Below are 17,592 nucleotides of genomic sequence, written 5' to 3' on the forward strand. Positions count from 1 at the left end.
CCTATCATGGAGAATTTTAAGTTTATTGTAAAAGAGGAGAGATACTTTTTCTTCCAGAATCAATATTAGTTCCATCAGCTCATCACTTGATTAGATTTCTTCTCTCTTTCCATAACATGGATTCCTCCCTGGAGGATGCCTCAGCTGCCCTAATGATCGCCTGACAAATCTAAAGGAGCATTCCGTCAGACTCAAACACTGATCCCTAGAGCACGGATGAAATTGGCCCCATTCAAAAGTGTTCACCCTATTTTCATAATCGTGGAGCCGGTGGCACGGTGCAGGAAGAAAATGAGCAGTGAGTGAGAGAATGCTTTGAAAAGCTCTCTCTTTCATTTGCATTCCATTCACGCTCTGCTCGGTGGCGACTGTTGACGTGCTGGGCCCATTTTCATCTCATTTCATATGACATATCTGCAGCTCACAGTCTGGAGTGCAGCCTGTGATTAAATATGGAAAAGGCTTCAGCTCTGCCTCCAAGCTACTGGAGGTGTTCGACGAACATCTGGTAGTGAACTCTAGCATGTCGGTTTTTCGACAGAAATACTTCCTATTACTTTTATAATTTATTTAAAGTTTTAGCTATGGCTGAACGATTATGGCCAAAATGATAATAGTCTTTATTTTTGAAGTCAGAACATCTCTATCAACCCCTGGTGGCTGGCTCTCAGTTAAGAAAGCGTCCAATTTAATATGGAGCGTAGTTTTCTAAACGTCAATATCATAATCACCTGGTTAATTTAATTGTGGAAAGCCAAAATTGTGATCAAGATCAACATATTTGAGCAGCCCTGGTTTTAGCCATTTCTCCATAAAAAGAAAATACAAAAAATGCACTACAGGAATGCACTACTGTTTTGATGCAGTTTGATTAGTTAAGATGCTTTTACTTTCTTTAATATTTTAAAATGTCCTGTATAACATAAACTAATCAAAACTGTGGGATTTAAGATGAGGCTCCTGGTGAGGAGACAGAATACACTGACGAGGGCCCATGGGTGCCTCTGGTGCAACACAGCAATCCTCATAACAGTAATGGTGTGGTCTACACTGGTATCAGTGTTTGAACGTGCATAAGGTGAAGGACCTCACCACAGCGCCAAGCCTCCCAACAATGGCACTCTAACGTCACCTAAAGAAAAAGGGAACTATAACTAAAAATAATATAAAAACATGACAAGGAGCAACATAAAAATAACAAAAACAAAATAGAGGCAAAACAGCAGCAGTTTATATGGGGTATTAATATATGGATCACTCATCATAAAAGGAAAACAATAGAGCTCTACCAGCCACCACAAAGACAGAGGACAGGGGCCGAGGAAAGAAATGAGGCTATGCCAACAGGTGACGTTTAATATCTGGTTATAATCTGATTAGGGATTGGTTGGGGGCGGGGGAACCATCTTTAGGGGCTGCGTTCATAAACGCTACACCCTATGCTGCATTCACTACAGGGGAACATTCCCCACCACACAAGCGATCAGATCAGATTTCTGTGTCCAGACATCAACCAACATATCCGCATAAGTCTCAGTCATAATGACAGAGTTTGTACCAGGGTGGTACGGCTTTCCAACACATACATTTTTTTTTTTTTTTTTGCACAAATTACACAGAGGAGCCTGAAAGGAACCACATCGGTCTGCAATTATGACTTCAAACAGGATACAACATATTTAATACTGTTGATGCAATTTCTAGTAAGAACACAAACAATGTAATAATTCATCACATGCAGTATGAAGTAATAGTCATGCATTCATATAATGATTTCATGCATATGCATTCAATAGGAGTCATTAGGAAGCCAGTTAATTTATCTTATTTTGAAAATGGGTTTAAGCAGGAATTCATCCTAAACGTGAGCTTTTCAGCACAGAAGTGTCTCAGAATTGATTTTCCAAACGTCTGGTTTCTCTTGAGAAAGAATCAAGAAAGAGGAAGTCTCCCTTAAATGTGCTGATTTAATTAGCTGGCCATGGCTGTAGTGGAACAAATTAAATATTGCAGAAGGCTGAGCCTCACCGAAGTCTACCAAGTCAATTTAAGAGGGAAAAATATGGATGGGTAATTTATTTTATGTTTACTCGGTAGACACCTCCACACACCTCCCCCGACAGCTCCTTTAAATCAGGCCTGGGAGTGCTGGACATAAAATATGCAGGTTAACAGTGCACTCCATTAGTTAGCTCAAGTTAAAACACATGTCAGTCCTCCCGAGGCCCTCAAACTCACTTCACATACAGCTTCTTTAGAGTTGGTTGGGGAGGAGGAAGAGACTGACTTATCACGGTTATACCCTCAGGGCGTCTTAAACCTTTCCTGATGTCAAAGCTGTCATACACAGGTACCATTCATCCATCAGTCAACACAACTCTGAATCCAAACATGTTCCTCCTCCACGGCTCCCCCTATTTCCTGAAAGCGTTAGCCGTCTGTGGTGGATGGAAGCCCCTCTGAAGAACAGTCACACATGTGTGACTTAAACTTTGATCCAAACGTCTGCAGAGTAGATGTGAGTGTGAGGCCAGAATGAGGCACACGTCTATGGAGTTAGATTGATGACTAAACTACAGTGTGAGCACAAGGCATATTCTAGAAATAATCAAGCTGCAATCCAAGATTTGAGTCTGTTAAACCAAAAAAATGTTTTTAAGGAAAAGCTAAATATGCCTACGCAGCTTCCTGATGTTTTGGAAGACTGTGAATATCCTCCAAAAAACTGATATCATTAGCTAACATTACTCGCAGAGAAATAGAGAATGCGGCTGATTAGTCCAAAAATGTAAGCAGCTAAATCAGGTTCTGTAGAAGATATAAAAATTAAATGTTGAACCAAAAAATGTACTTCCATGACTTCCAGTGGCAAAAAGAATCTGATTGTATTGAAGTCTAGCACGAGTTTTTGATCTCAATCGCTGGTTTCAAGTCTTCATACTTCCCCTACCCCAACAACCACCGATGTGAGGTGATAAAGGTTAATTTAATTCAAACATCCTCAGTGAACCTGAATTAACTGTATTTGAACAGCTTTTCCTGATAACTATTTCCCAGAAACAGAAAACAATAAAACGGTAAGCAACAATGTGTGAACAGTATATGGATGAGAAGTAGGTTAATGCTGCCGGGTAAAAGCAAAATACACCAAACATAATTCCCTTGAAGTACCCGTCGAGTAGAGCGCACACAGCAGACCACACATGGCGGCTTCTTTATGTTTCCCTCAGAAACCAAACAATACAGCTGTTTGATATAATAATCCATTATACATCCATTGGGATAATTTGATTGTGCACTTTGTCAGACCGGTGTCATTCATTATTTTCAGCATTCATCACTGAATGCTTCAGTGGTGCATCTTAACAAACACATTTCAATTGAATCAAATTGCCCCAAACCAAATGAAACATGGGTAGACCTGATCCTGTCGGAGTCCCCAGGGTCCAGGTCCCCAAAAGCAGTTGCCCCCCCTTACACTGCAGGAGTCGAGCCTTGAACATGAGTATGTGATTAAAATAGACAAATCTTTTGTTTTTCGCTTTTTATTGATGTCCTCATGCTCACTTCAGGGATTTTAATAGTCTGATGCTGTGCTGGTTTAGTGTGTTTCCACAGGACAAAAGAATTTGGGAGTGAAACAAACAGGAGTGTCATATTTCCCCACGTTTGTCCATCATTAAAGCTTTAACCGGAGCTCTTTTGATTTGTCATCTCGCTGCATGACTTCTTCTGCAATGTTTCTTGTGGTAACAGATAATTAGCACCTTCCTAACCAACTCCTAGTATTCAACAGCAGTGGATAGAAACACATACATTTGGGGTTTTTTTTTGCAGGTATGCTGAAACTCTGTTTATAACTTGACTATTGACACTCCTATTTATACAAATGTCTAAACATATTTGGACTTTTTTCTTATTAAATTGTTAAATGTGTGTGCACTGGACGCCTGATAGGCACAGATCAGGAAACATTTGCGTTTTGAGACTGTTTTTACAAAGATCCACAAATGCATGCTGCGTTTAAGAAGTTTTGGAAAACTAGGACATCTGGGGCTTTTGGTGATATCCTGTGGGCAATGTGTTTTTCTCTAAATAGACCTCGATGAAACACAGTGATTAACCAACTACTATGCAGCTCAAAGGTTTTAAGTCACCATTGATATTAATGTTTTTCTTCTATCTTTCAGTAATGAATATTTACAGAGAGAAAAACTGTATAATTCAGACACCAAATGGATTATTAAAACTCTAAAGTGTTACTTGCAAAGGGGGAGTACTGTTATCCCCATTTCTCCCCAAACACCCTTCAATTTTGAGCTTTTATCAGCAACGCGACTGTTAACATTCCAGCTTGGCTGCATTATTGAAGTCATTTCTTCTGTTTTTATTCAACTGTTGCTCAGAGGATCTTTGTCTCTTTCAGTCGTCAGTGTGGTTGAACAACTTTTTGTTCTTAGAGTACAAAACATGACTTTAGCAAACCCTTCATACAAAATAAATTATATTTGTCAAGAGAACGTTCTACAACCTAAAAGCATTAAAGACAATTACAGAATATAGTGTAGTCCTGTCAGCCATCCGGTTAAATGTAAAATAAAATGGTATGGTACCTGAAAATATATTTTCAGATGTTGTGTGCACTTGTAGAATTGTTTTACATGTGTTCAAATAAATGTGTATTTGTGTAGATTGGAACGCGCATTCGCTCGTACCCAAAATTATTCACAAATCGTTGCACACATTTGTAAATCTTATTATCTGTTTGTCGATGATGTAATAAACATTTGTGACCATTTCAAAGTCATTTCACTCCTTTAAAAATTTGCACCGGCCACGATGTGAAAATGAAACAAATTCTTAGCCTTAGCCAACAAAACTACTTGGTTAGGTTTAGAGAAATCTGCAATGTGCGACTTCGTTGCTCAATAATTCCATGACCATATGACCTGCAATAAATAGACAAATAATGAAGTGTGTATTTTAACTCAACATTTCATTTTGTGAATCGATGATAACGGCTTTCTGAACCCACCAGTGGGTGTATCCCCTATGAGGTAGTGTGGCCGAGTGGTCTAAGGCCCTGGATTAAGGCTCCAGTCTCTCAGGAGGCGTGGGTTCAAATCCCACCACTGACATTAAACAATGAAAGCTGTCCGGTTAAGCGACAGATTTGATGGGCTGTCATGATTCTGATTTGGGCAGCTGTGGCGTAGTGGAGAGCAAGGTAGTTCTCCAATCAGAGGGTCGGTGGTTCGATACCCGGCTTCGGCAGTCGATGTGTCCTTGGGCAAGACGCTTAACCCCAAGTTGCTCCTGAAGGCTTGCCATCGGTGTGGACTGGATGTTGTATGAATGTTAGTTAGAGTCTGATGGTGGCACCTTGATGGTAGCCTGTCATCAGTGTGTGAATGGGTGAATGATATGTAATATACTACTGACTGTAAGTCGCTTTGGATAAAAGCGTCTGCTAAATGACTGTAATGTAATGTAATGTAATGAGGCTGATAACCAGTGATAACACCCATTTAATCCATTGATAACACTGACAGCAGGTGATCTACAGCTCTTTTAGTACTTAGTTAAGGAAACTTAGAGACACTCAATAATGGACATGTGTTTTTAGTGATGTTCCTTGTAACTGCCTGTGAGACATTGACGTGACTCACCACTTAGTACTAGTGAAATGCTCACTGCAGCCATAGATCCCAGAGATATGCATATAGAAGGAAGGTCTGATCTGAAAAAGGCTGTATATTTACAGTGCTGTATATATTGTACCACTCTAGTCCGTCGATATAAGTGATCAGCTGATCAATAAGCTAATTGCCATTGATGGCGTTGAGTCGTGCTGTTAGCGCTGACACTGACTGAGAATCAGATTCTCCACTGTCTCTCTAACAACCACGCACCGACAGATCTCAGCAGATGATGGTGACATCTGACCCGCCTGCGTTCTCAGCCTGCAGTGCAGAGATGGTGAGTGACTCAGTGGTGCTGCTCATGAGGGAACAGCTGCTCTGCTTTCTACGTGATGCTGTTGTGCTGATTTTCTACCAAACCTCCTAAAGCAGCTGCCTGGTGTTGCCATGCCTGGGTGGGTAGAAGATGATCGTGTTATTCATATAATGATTGTGCAGCTATGCAGACTGGAGATCTGGCCAGAGATATAACTGATGAGTATTTGGAGGTTTTATTTAGGGCTGCAAATCATGATTATTTTCATTCACATGCTTATTCATTTCCTGGTTAACTGATCAATCATTTGGCCAAATAAATGTGGACAAGTGACTATTAGAAAGTCATACATTTGTGAGTATTCCGCTCACACATGTATGACTTTCTGTTTTATTTTATGAACATAATGCTGACATTGGATTGCATGTACTATTCTAATTGAAGACCCGTTGTGAAGTTAAATCATATGGCTATAAACTGCTCTTGTAGTTGGAAAAAGACAAACCCATAGTAACCCCAAACATGATGTTTACTAGCCTCATAATGTTATCTCCACCGCTCGTAGTCGGCATCTTTCAGCTCGGCTCCCTGGTCCACCATTACAGACTGACCTCTGGTGGCGTGCAGTGCACTTCAATTCATCACATCAATACAGCATCACACAAACCAAGCATCAGTATTTTAATGATGGTATTGAAAATCATACTATTCCTAAATACCCTGGAATACTGTAATATACCTTAATACCATAATATCGCTATACTGTTATACCCTGATACCCTCATACCGTAATACTGTTATTCTGTAATACAGCCAGAGCCTATTTACAATGTCCTCTCTGACAGACGGCCTTCCAGCGAAGTGACGCTCCTGAAAGTCAAACATACCTGTTTTCTTTCATCTTCCACATGTATATAAATATACAGTGGGTATAAATAACTATTGAACATGTCACCATTGTTCTCAGTAAATATATTTCTAAAGGTGCTATTGACATGAAATGTTCACCAGATGTCGGTAACAACCCAAGTAATCCATACATACAAAGAAAACCAAACAAATAAGTTCAGAAATTAAGTTATGTATAATAAAATGGAATGACACAGGGAAAAAGTATTGAACAGATGAAGAAAGGGAGGTGCAAAAAGGCATGGAAAGCCAAGACACCAGCTGAAATCTATCAGTAATTAGAAAGCAATCCTGCCCCTTGTCAGTGCAAATTAATATCAGCTGGTTCAGTCCCAGCTGATGGCCTATAAAAAGGTGTCTCATTACCAAGGTGTCACACAAGAAACATCTCATGATCGGTAAAAGCAAAGAGCTCTCTCAAGACCTTTGCAACCTTATTGTTGCAAAACATACTGATGGCATTGGTTACAGAAGGATTTCTAAACTTCTGAATGTTCCAGTGAGCACTGTTGGGGCCATAATCCGGAAGTGGGAAGAACATCATTTCACCATAAACTGGCCACGACCAGGTGCTCCTCACAGAATTTCTGACAGAGGAGTGAAAATAATTATCAGAAGAGTTGTCCAAGAGCCAAGGACCACTTGTGGAGAGCTTCAGAAAGACCTGGAATTAGCAGGTACAATTGTTTCAAAGAAAACAATAAGTAATGCACTCAACCGCCGTGGCCTGTATGCACGCTCACCACGCAAGACTCCATTGCTGAAGAAAAAGCACGTTGAAGCTCGTTTAAAGTTTGCTGCACAACATTTAGACAAGCCTGTGAAATACTGGGAGAATATAGTCTGGTCAGATGAGACCAAAATTGAACTCTTTGGATGCCATAATACACACCATGTTTGGAGGTCAAATGGCACTGCACATCACCCCAAAAACACCATACCAACAGTGAAGTTTGGAGGTGGGAACATCATGGTGTGGGGCTGTTTTTCAGCATACGGCACTGGCAAACTTCATATAATTGAAGGAAGGATGAATGAAAAAATGTACTGAGACATTCTTGATAAAATGTCTCAGTACCAGGATGATGAAGATGAAACGAGGGTGGACATTTCAGCAAGACAATGATCCCAAACACAGAGCCAAGGAAACTCTCAATTGGTTTCAGAGAAAGAAAATAAAGCTGCTAGAATGGCCCAGCCAATCACCTGACTTGAATCCAATAGAAAATCTATGGAAAGAACTAAAGATCAGAGTTCATACAAGAGGCCCACGATTCTTCAAGATTTGAAGACTGTTTGTGTGGAAGAATGGGCCAAAATCACACCTGAGCAACGCATGTGACTAGTTTCTCCATACAGGAGGCGTCTTGAAGCTGTCATTACCAGCAAAGGCTAAAAGTATTAAATCAATTTCAGTAAGCGTGTTCAATACTTTTTCCCTGTGTCATTCCATTTTATTACACATAACTTCATTTCTGAATGTATTTGTTTGGTTTTTTGTATGTATGGATTACTTGAGTTGTTACCGACATCTGGTGAAAATTTCATGTCAATAGCACCTTTAGAAATATATTTACAGAGAAAAATGGTGACGTGTTCAATACTTATTTTACCCGCTGTATATATATATAGAGAGAGATTCATTATGTATCCATTATTTTGTCCGCCCACTTTAAATAAACAAGGGTAGGATAAATAGCTAAATAACAGCGGAACAAGCAGTTCAACACAAACTGCTGTGGTATTAGACTGCAGACTACGGAGTGAAACACATCTTTGACATTTTGGTCTATTTTGTTTCCATATCATTCAGACTAGTGGAAAGAAAACATCCAAAACACACATTTAGGTGTTTATTGTACTAGTTTGTCTCTTTACGTCTGCAGATTTCTACTAAATATACCAAAAATGACCATTAGGTAATGACTCATTTGCATATTTAAACATAACATTTCACGAAACATGTATCACAACAAATAATTTACTTGATTTAAGCAATCACTTGGGGTTTGCATTGCATCTCTATTTATTGTATTTGTGCACCATTATGTGCAACATTATTATTGAAAGCACAATATTCCATTTGTAAGATGAGTGTATCTATATACATATAAAGATAAACTGTTGGTATGATATATATACAGTAAATACACACACACACACACACCCACACACAAACACACATTTTTAAGTTTGTGTTACCCTGAAAACTACATCTTCGTATAAATATGATCAATAACTAAATCACTCAGGAGAGTAATTGTTATTTTCTGTCCTTCTAAGAACACTACAGTCTTACACGGAGCAGTTCTGAACAATCAGTGCAACTGAGCAATTATAGCAGCATTTTAACAGCATTTACAAAGAGGCAGCAGACATGTAATTATGAGATGTCACTGATGGAATAATGGAAAAAATATCGCGGCAAAAATGACAAAACAAATAGATTTTTCTCTTCATTTTGAATATGAGTTTGGGCTGGTGTTTACAGAGAATATTTCTCAGAAAAATCCATTTACACTGAGAATCCTATTCAAATATGATAAAAATGACACATTGGACTGACCTTCATTGAATCTGATGCTAAACTGTGATTCCTGCAGGTGTGCGCTGGTAACTTACCGCCTACGAGCAGCTGCAGAGACGCCGCCGTCCTCCCATCCCAATCACCGTGACGATGAGCGTGGACCCTGTTTCTTCTCCCCTATGCCTCTCCTCTGGAGTGTGACAATCTCCTCTCCCTCTTCCCATCAGCTGTGCGTCCGTCAGCATTCACTGATCTCCGATCTGCTAAATGCCGCCCCACTCTCCTCCGCCTCTCCACATACTCTCAGCCTGCTCTCCCTCCCTCCCTCTGTGCTGTCAGACTCTTGTTTTGTTACACGCTGACATGTTCCCTCTCTCTCTCTCTCTCTCTCTCTCTCTCTCTCTCTCTCTCTCTCTCTCACACACACACACACACTGTCTCTTTTACCTCCTATCCCTCCACTGTTTCAAGTCTTATCTCCACCTCTGCCTGGTTGCGTTTCACGGAGGGGACACAGCCCACTCAGTCCCCCTTTGAAAAATACATTTTATGGTGAGATAAGAGGAGAACGATGAAAGTTTGATGCTGGAAATGGGTTGCTGCATTGAGTTGGAGGAAAAAAAGAGAAATGGTGGATAAATAAGAATGCCAGGTGAGGATATCAAACAAACTAGGGTACTAGAATTGCTTATTAATAAGGTAGAGAAGATCCAAAAAGGTTCAAAGAACGTACACAAAGACACATGAATGATGTAGAGCTAAACTACTAAAAGATCAAAAAGTATATAAGAGGTGAGAATATAACTTCAATACTGTTACTCAAGGTGTTCTATACAATATTTAGTGCATGTTAGTGCCCCACTGATTTGCTAACGACCGCCGCTCTGCACTGTGGTCATAGGTGGGTTTAAGCTGATAACGTCGTCCCTACTAACAGCGTTGTCGCAGAAGTGTAGCACCCAACCTCCAGTTCCACCTCAGATAACCTCTGTTAGCTCCGACAGCACTTTCGGTGTAATTTGTGCTGAAAGTGCTGTTAGCGCCATTAGCTGCTAGCAGCCGGCTTAGCCAATGCCACGTTTGGAATGATGGAGTCGTTAGCGAACATTTCGCCGAGTCTTTCTGTGTCAGCCTTTTTGCGATTTGTGAAATACATAACAGAACATTTAATGTTATTCACCTGCATGTGGATGTAATTTCTAGGGTTTGGATGAAGATCATGAGATGGGCTTGAAAGGTAAAGAAAAAGCGGACCTATAATCAAGAAACATAAATCCATGTTTTTTTGTTAAAATTTTAATCCCAGTAGGGATCCAGGCACGGTATATTGTATAATGTTGTATTTATTTATATACTAGTGTTGCATATTGAGCTTAAAGGCTGATCTGACATCAGCCATCTGTCACCTGATGAAATGATTCCTCTTTAAACAGCAGCTTGCGCTTGTTTACAACCGCCAGGGTGAATGACCTTTTGTTCTCTCATAAATATATAATAATATCATGCAGGCACCAAAGCAAGTAATTCATATTAAATGCTAAATGAAACCTCCAAGGTCAGTTGGCATCTGTGCAGTGGGAGGTGTCAATGGTTATTCATGTGATAACAATGAGCACATGGATCACCTCTGAGCAAACAGCTTTACAGTAACAGTGTGGCTGTGGGTGGAATAGTCATACTTGTTTCATATGGTAACAGGTGCCGTGTGTAGGTGACAGACTCTATATAAGGGTTTGGGAAAGATGTCACGGATTTCAATGGCCCTTAATTGTAACCATGGCAATCATTGCCAACAGGAGAGGGACGTACCTAGCACTTTTGAGTTAATGGCACATCTGTACAGGTGTCTGTTCAGCTCAGCCCTCAGACCTCACTTGTATTTTTTGACCTTGGCTTAATACCTGCATCTGGGCTTCGTGCTCAATTAAGTCTCCACCCAAAATCTATGAAGAGCTGCAGCGCTTGATGATGATGTCACAATGATGAAGTTTGCAGCAAAAAGAAGAGTTGGATCCATTGAGGTGGACCGACAGAAGTGGTTGATTGATGTTCATTGTCAGTGACGAGATCAATTCTTTATGTAAAACTACAGTTTTGAAGCCTCGGGTTCCTGTTGCACGGGACAGCAACGTAGATCAGTAGATCAGTAGTTTCAAGTAGAACAGGAACGCCCAGTCACGCCCGGCCCTACATTATTTGTGACTTTGATGAGACATGTGCATGGGGGAAACTGAGCCAGCTAATTGCTTAGTGCTACATTAACATAAGCAATATGTGCCAACTCAATCTTACCGAAGCTAGCTAGCTTGAAAGCTTAACAAAGCTAGCTAGCGCCTACCAAGTAATTCAACATGCATTATGCTAATAATTAAATAATGCCCACACATAGCATGCGCAAGATAACCAACCTATTGACCAGCGTCTGAACTATAGATTATATATAAGAAGTGGTAGCAGCTTCAGCCTGTCAATCACAGTAAGCCCGCCCTAAAGCATACCCTGCTTTATGGTCTATTTGACTCTAAATGGACCATCATTTACTAAATGAACATCATGACTTGAAACTAGAGATTGAGACCATAAACTCATGTTTACAATGTTTACTGAGGGAATAAATCAAAAAGAATTTTCTCATAGACTTCTATACAACCAGAGGAGTCGCCCACTGCTGGTCAGTAGAGAGAATGCAATTTTTGAGACGCTTCTGCATCAGCTTCAGTCGGCAGAACTGGAGGTTGCCGCCTGGTCTTAACATATTAATGAAATCTGAAGTGTGGGTTCTTGTGCTCCACGAACCAAGCAAAGCAGTGGGCGTCGTGGCTGCAATCAGACTCTACTGCCCAGACCGTGGTTTTGTAATCTGGAGGTAGGAAATCAAAAGTAAGCATATGGAAAATAGGTTTGGAATATGTAAAATGTATTATTGCGTCAGTTTGTGGCAGCAGGACTAACAAAAATAATATACAGACAATAACAGTCTGTAACGTTAGTTAAAGCAATTTTCTCACTCATTCATGGTTGATAAAGTAAACAGAAATTAAAACATTAGATGACGCATGGTGCAACGTTGTTACCACTTGCCACTTCCCTAAACGTTGGCTCACCCAGACCAACCCTCCTACAAAATGACCTACTCAGACAACTAATCTGCATTCTCAATTACATTTGTAATCTGGGAAAATATCCCTCCAGTGTCTTTTCATCCGAAGTTTTCTTATCCAGTTGCTGCCACTTGTTCTTATAAAGATATCTGCGTCACTTTCGCCATGGGAGACATAGTGGTAGATAAACAGCTTCACCAGCAGTTAGTTCCCTCACCTCCAGTTCCCTCTTTAAACTCCACAGTCCCACATGCCTTTCCATCCAGGATCTCACCCAAACACCGAGCTACCCGACTGCTTTTCTTTGGCCTTTTTAAGACAAATGTCACTGCATGTAAACAGTAAAGGTTCCAGTTGTCATCCATGGTTGTTTTGCCACGAGATGGCGTGATGATTATGATGCAATTTCAGGCAAAAAAAAGTATGGCAAGTTTAGAATTTTTGAAGTTTGTATTTGCAGCATGGTTTCCTAAAAATGACGTTCCTTTTTTTAACAAAAGTGCAGAGTTTGTTTGAAAAGGATGGGCTGGAAAAACAAGACTTTCACCCATGAGACTGCTGTTCTTGTCCTGTTTGAAACCAAAAGTTAATGTTGACTAATTTAAATTTTCACCCGCAAGAGACGTTCATATACATGCATGACTCATATTAGCCCATACATGCAGGCATCAGCAGGAAACCTGATTAGTATTCTGTTCGAGGTGGTTTTCAATTAGAAGCTCTCATGAGTCACCGTACTTCCTCCGGATCCTCCTGTGGCTTCGATACAGCTTCTGTATCTTTTTTTTATATTGTTTTATTATTCCAGATATATTGATTATATTTGTCTTATATATTTCACGTATATTGTTTTTTACTGTGCTCAGGAATATCTGGAAACTTTATTTGTACATACGTTTATATCCACTGATACCTGCTGTAAAGCTTTATTTCTGTCTGGAGAGCAGTTACTTTTTATGTTACATTCATTTCAGACAGTTTTTTAACTTACTGATCTCATGATACTGTAGCAAGTCACCATGATGGAGCACCGTGACTCAGTTTCCGGCTTTGTTTTAGTTCATTAAGCCCCATGAAGTCTCAATAAGCTAATTTGCTCCTGTTCAGTTCCATCAGGATTTATTTTCTTTATGATTCAAAATGATGTTCATGTGATCTTTCCATCATACGCCTGCTCTCTGAATAAAACATTTAATCATTTAATTTTAGCCATTCAGCTACGCTTTAATTAGATGTTCAATCAAGATTACTGGCACCCATCATCATCATCATCATCTACTTTACATTCCCCTTATCTCGTCACAGAAAAAATAAATCTAAATGTCTAATTCGGTTTCCTTTTGGTCCTTGTGAAATCTCATAGTTCCTTTCACGTGGGCCTTTTTTTCTGTGGCTTGTTAAGCTGTTTTCACGTGAAGCCTTTAAGAATCAAGGTACGTTTTTCATATCCTGGCCACCAATAGAGTCTCTTTAAATCTCTACACCACAGTGATGGACTGTATCTAATGTAGTCATATCCATACATAGAACTGATCTCAGACTGGTGCACAGAGGACCGGCGCCTCCTACAGGCTGAATGTGTCTCTGCAGGATGTCCACACCATACAAAATAAAACTATAAAACCAGTTAATATCCAATTAACTTGTTTTTCCATCATTCAGACAGGAATCAGGACTTTTCCTACTATCCCCCTCAGCCTCTGAGTAGTGCAAGGTATTTCCAAATTACAAGCAATAAATCAAGTGTACAAAAAAGGTGCATCTTTGCTATAAATGTTAGAGATTACAAACATAGAAACATACAATATAAAAAAGAAATGCATGAAAAAGAAAACTGAATTGTGTAAGAATTGTACAGAACAGATGCATCTGTGTTGCTTTGTTACAAATGTTGGATGAAGGAACGTGAAATCATGGACCCATTAATTAAAGCATCAACATCAGGGCTGGATTAACCCTGCAGGAGGAAAAATCACCTGCTGACCCCTAATGAAGTTCAGTGGACCAGGGGTTAAGTTAAGTTTTCTTCAGTATCACAGTGTTGCTAACTCTCACACATTAGGCTTAAAACATTCGCTCGCCGACACTCTCTCATGTGGACCAAACAAATGTAGAATGTGTGTTCTTTATCTTTGACTTTAATAAATAGCTGTGGCCATCGTGCAGCAGCGGGATAGAAATGCATTTCTCTAAATTGAGATAGTGGCTGTGTACAATTAATGCATGTGGCACAGCTAGTGTAACTTCATTAATCAAGATGTTACACACAGAAGTTTAAACAGTGAAATGACAAAGCGGCCGGGCTCCAGATGGGTTTAACACCATCCAAGCTCTCTATACTTTTAAATTTTCAGCAAAAGTCAAAATTCAAGGAGAGCCACATGGAGTTTTGTTGCTTAAGGGTTTTCTATATGGAATTCAGAGCATATCTATTTCCTCTACCCAGTTCTCAACATGGAGAGGAATTAGCCAGCAGCTAGCAACAGCAACAATGCAGATAGAAGTTACATTGTTATGTTTGATTTATGCTAGTCGAAGTGAAGCCTAGCGGAGGGGTGCGCACCTCTGAATTTTTGTAACCATGCACCCGCTGTTCGCAGGCTCAGGGTTTTTCAGACATGACTGTCAGAAACACTTCACTGATAACAACACTACAAACAAGTCTGAGGATTTAACTAAGACGGCCGATTCGTTTCTAAATGCTGTAGAGACAGGAAGTCCTGATAATCTACTTTGCCAGTCAAATGGTTTACAGGAAATTCAACTTTTCAATTGTATCGTCATTATACGTTTAAAACTTTACTTTTTAATTCACAGTGATTCTATAAAGGCGATAAAGAATAGTAATAGTAAGTAAGTAGTATTGCAATTACTGTTTAGTAGGTTTATGGTGTTTTGACAAACACTCCTTCACATTGAATTTTGTTTGTATGCCTTCTGGCGTATTGTAGAATACTACAGGGAACTGCATGCTACTTGTGCATGCTACTTGTGCATGCAGGGTTTTTGCATGCTACTTGAAACACTTGCTGATAACAACACTACTACCTGTGCATGCTAGCTGAACATACTACCTGTGCATGCTACCTGTGCATGCTACCTGTGCATGCCAAAGTCTTGGAAGTTTAGCAGTTTCCTCGGCCTGCCACTAAAGAGGAGCTCATGAGATAGGATGGTGGGGTATTACCGTTGTTTCTAAGAATTGTTCTTCTGTCGCAGTGTTACTGACTTAAGTGTTACTCACTTAACCCCAAGTTGCTCCCGAAGGCTTGCCATCGGTGTGGACTGGATGTTGCATGAATGTTAGTTAGAGTCTGATGGTGGCACCTTGCATGGTAGCCTGTCATCAGTGTGTGAATGGGTGAATGATATGTAATATACTACTGATTGTAAGTCGCTTTGGATAAAAGCGTCTGCTAAATGACTGTAATGTAATGTAATGTAATGAATGCTAGCCATTACTCCTTCTCTTGATCTTGGCCCTGCAGTGACTACAACCCACTGACCTTTCTGCACACCCTACAATGCCCTGACCAGAGGCAGATTACTTGGTCACTAGTACTGCAATCTCTTGATCTGGACAACTGAAACATTAATTGACAATGTGGTTTCAGATGCCTCTTGTCTTTGTGCTTTCTCGCCTCGCAGGTTTCCATAAATTGTGGCTGTACCTGTACTGTGGTCGTGCCTCCTGCTGTGACCCGGCTGACACCCACTGCTACTTCAATTATTATTATTATTAGTCACATTACTTTTACTATTCCCTATACCATTATTTTAATTCTACTATAGTCATTGCTGCTTTTATTAGAAGTAGTCTTGTTTTTTTCTGGGACAGAGGATGTCGAGTATTTGAAATGTATCTACTTTTATCCCGTAATTACCTTTCCACATAAGACGGAAGTCTTGTAGAACCCGTCCTATGGGGTCTGTTACTTGGCTTGTGTGGCGGTTTTCCTTCCCTGATATTTCAGATGGGCTTGGCTGAGGTTTCATCAGTAAAGTGGCAACACGTTGGCTCATCAGCAACTCTGGCAACACCTCGGCCCTGTGTGTCAGGGCTCTCTCTTAAAAACCCTCTTGGCCCTCAGTGGCTGGCTCCCTGTCCTCCCTGAGACAACCATTTGGTTTTTGATTGACATTATGGTTTCTGTTTGCACCATACAACATTGCATACACACATTTCTACTCAAGCACCCAACTACACTGCTGAACATGTGAGCACCTTGTGAGCACCTTCTAAATTCAGTGATGTTTCTGTGGTGACATTACTGCAAGCATGGAACTTATTTAATCCATCCATCAGTCCAATAGCTTTGCGAACTGATGTTGGATCTCTCTTTCCAGGAAAGGTGTCACTGACTACGTTAACATGGACGTAATATTCCCATTCTTGCCAATAATCTGCCTGTGAATCCCTCGTCGGCTGTGCTGAACGGGTCGATGCCCTAACATGTCCTTTATCTTGTCAAAATATGGAAAAGTGAAACAGCAGGAGCCCCTTCTGCCATTTAACTTCTTCTCCTTAAAATGTGTTCCTCTGTAGGCGGATTTGTTGGACTGTTTAATCACAGCATCCCTCTTTCATTCCTTCAACCATTTTTTGAAAAGGTCTGTGTTGAGATATTTGCTCATATCCAAAAACCTGTTGATATCCAAGTCCTTCATAATGTTTAGAAGTAGGTTGGTTTCTCCTTAAGGTGTTTCTTTTGGTCATGGATCTCTAATTCAGCTTTGCAAACTATTGGCTAGTTGCTTTTTGTTCAGAGCACAGAGCTTGTCGTAAACAGGAAAGAGTCCGTATGTTGTAAAGTGCTGTAAAATCCCTACTGAGACGCATATTCTGAATGAGCTGTAAATATGTCCAAAGAATGCTCCTAAAACCTGAATAATATCGACAGGTTCCACGTGTCTTAATCTGATAATTCTCCATTCAGATAAGGCCAAAATCAGAATATCCAAATGGAAAATATTGTCATATTTGGAATAATAGTGGAAAATTAATGTCCGTATAAATATAGTCAGTGTTCTTTCAGACAATCCACATCCACAGAACAAACTGTCAAAACAATGTCATGAGAACTACTTTCTGCTGAG

The 17,592-nt window shown here is 40.1% G+C and overlaps 1 non-coding gene across 1 annotated transcript; it reads left to right on the forward strand.

Moving 5' to 3' along the window:
- The first annotated feature begins 5,056 nt into the window (after positions 1-5,056).
- trnal-aag (transfer RNA leucine (anticodon AAG)) lies at positions 5,057-5,138 on the forward strand. The gene has a single exon. It is a non-coding gene; the product is annotated as a tRNA-Leu (tRNA).
- Positions 5,139-17,592: the final 12,454 nt, after the last annotated feature.

The sequence above is a fragment of the Anoplopoma fimbria genome, chromosome 7 (assembly GCF_027596085.1).
Source record: "Anoplopoma fimbria isolate UVic2021 breed Golden Eagle Sablefish chromosome 7, Afim_UVic_2022, whole genome shotgun sequence".
Lineage (NCBI taxonomy): Eukaryota > Metazoa > Chordata > Actinopteri > Perciformes > Anoplopomatidae > Anoplopoma > Anoplopoma fimbria.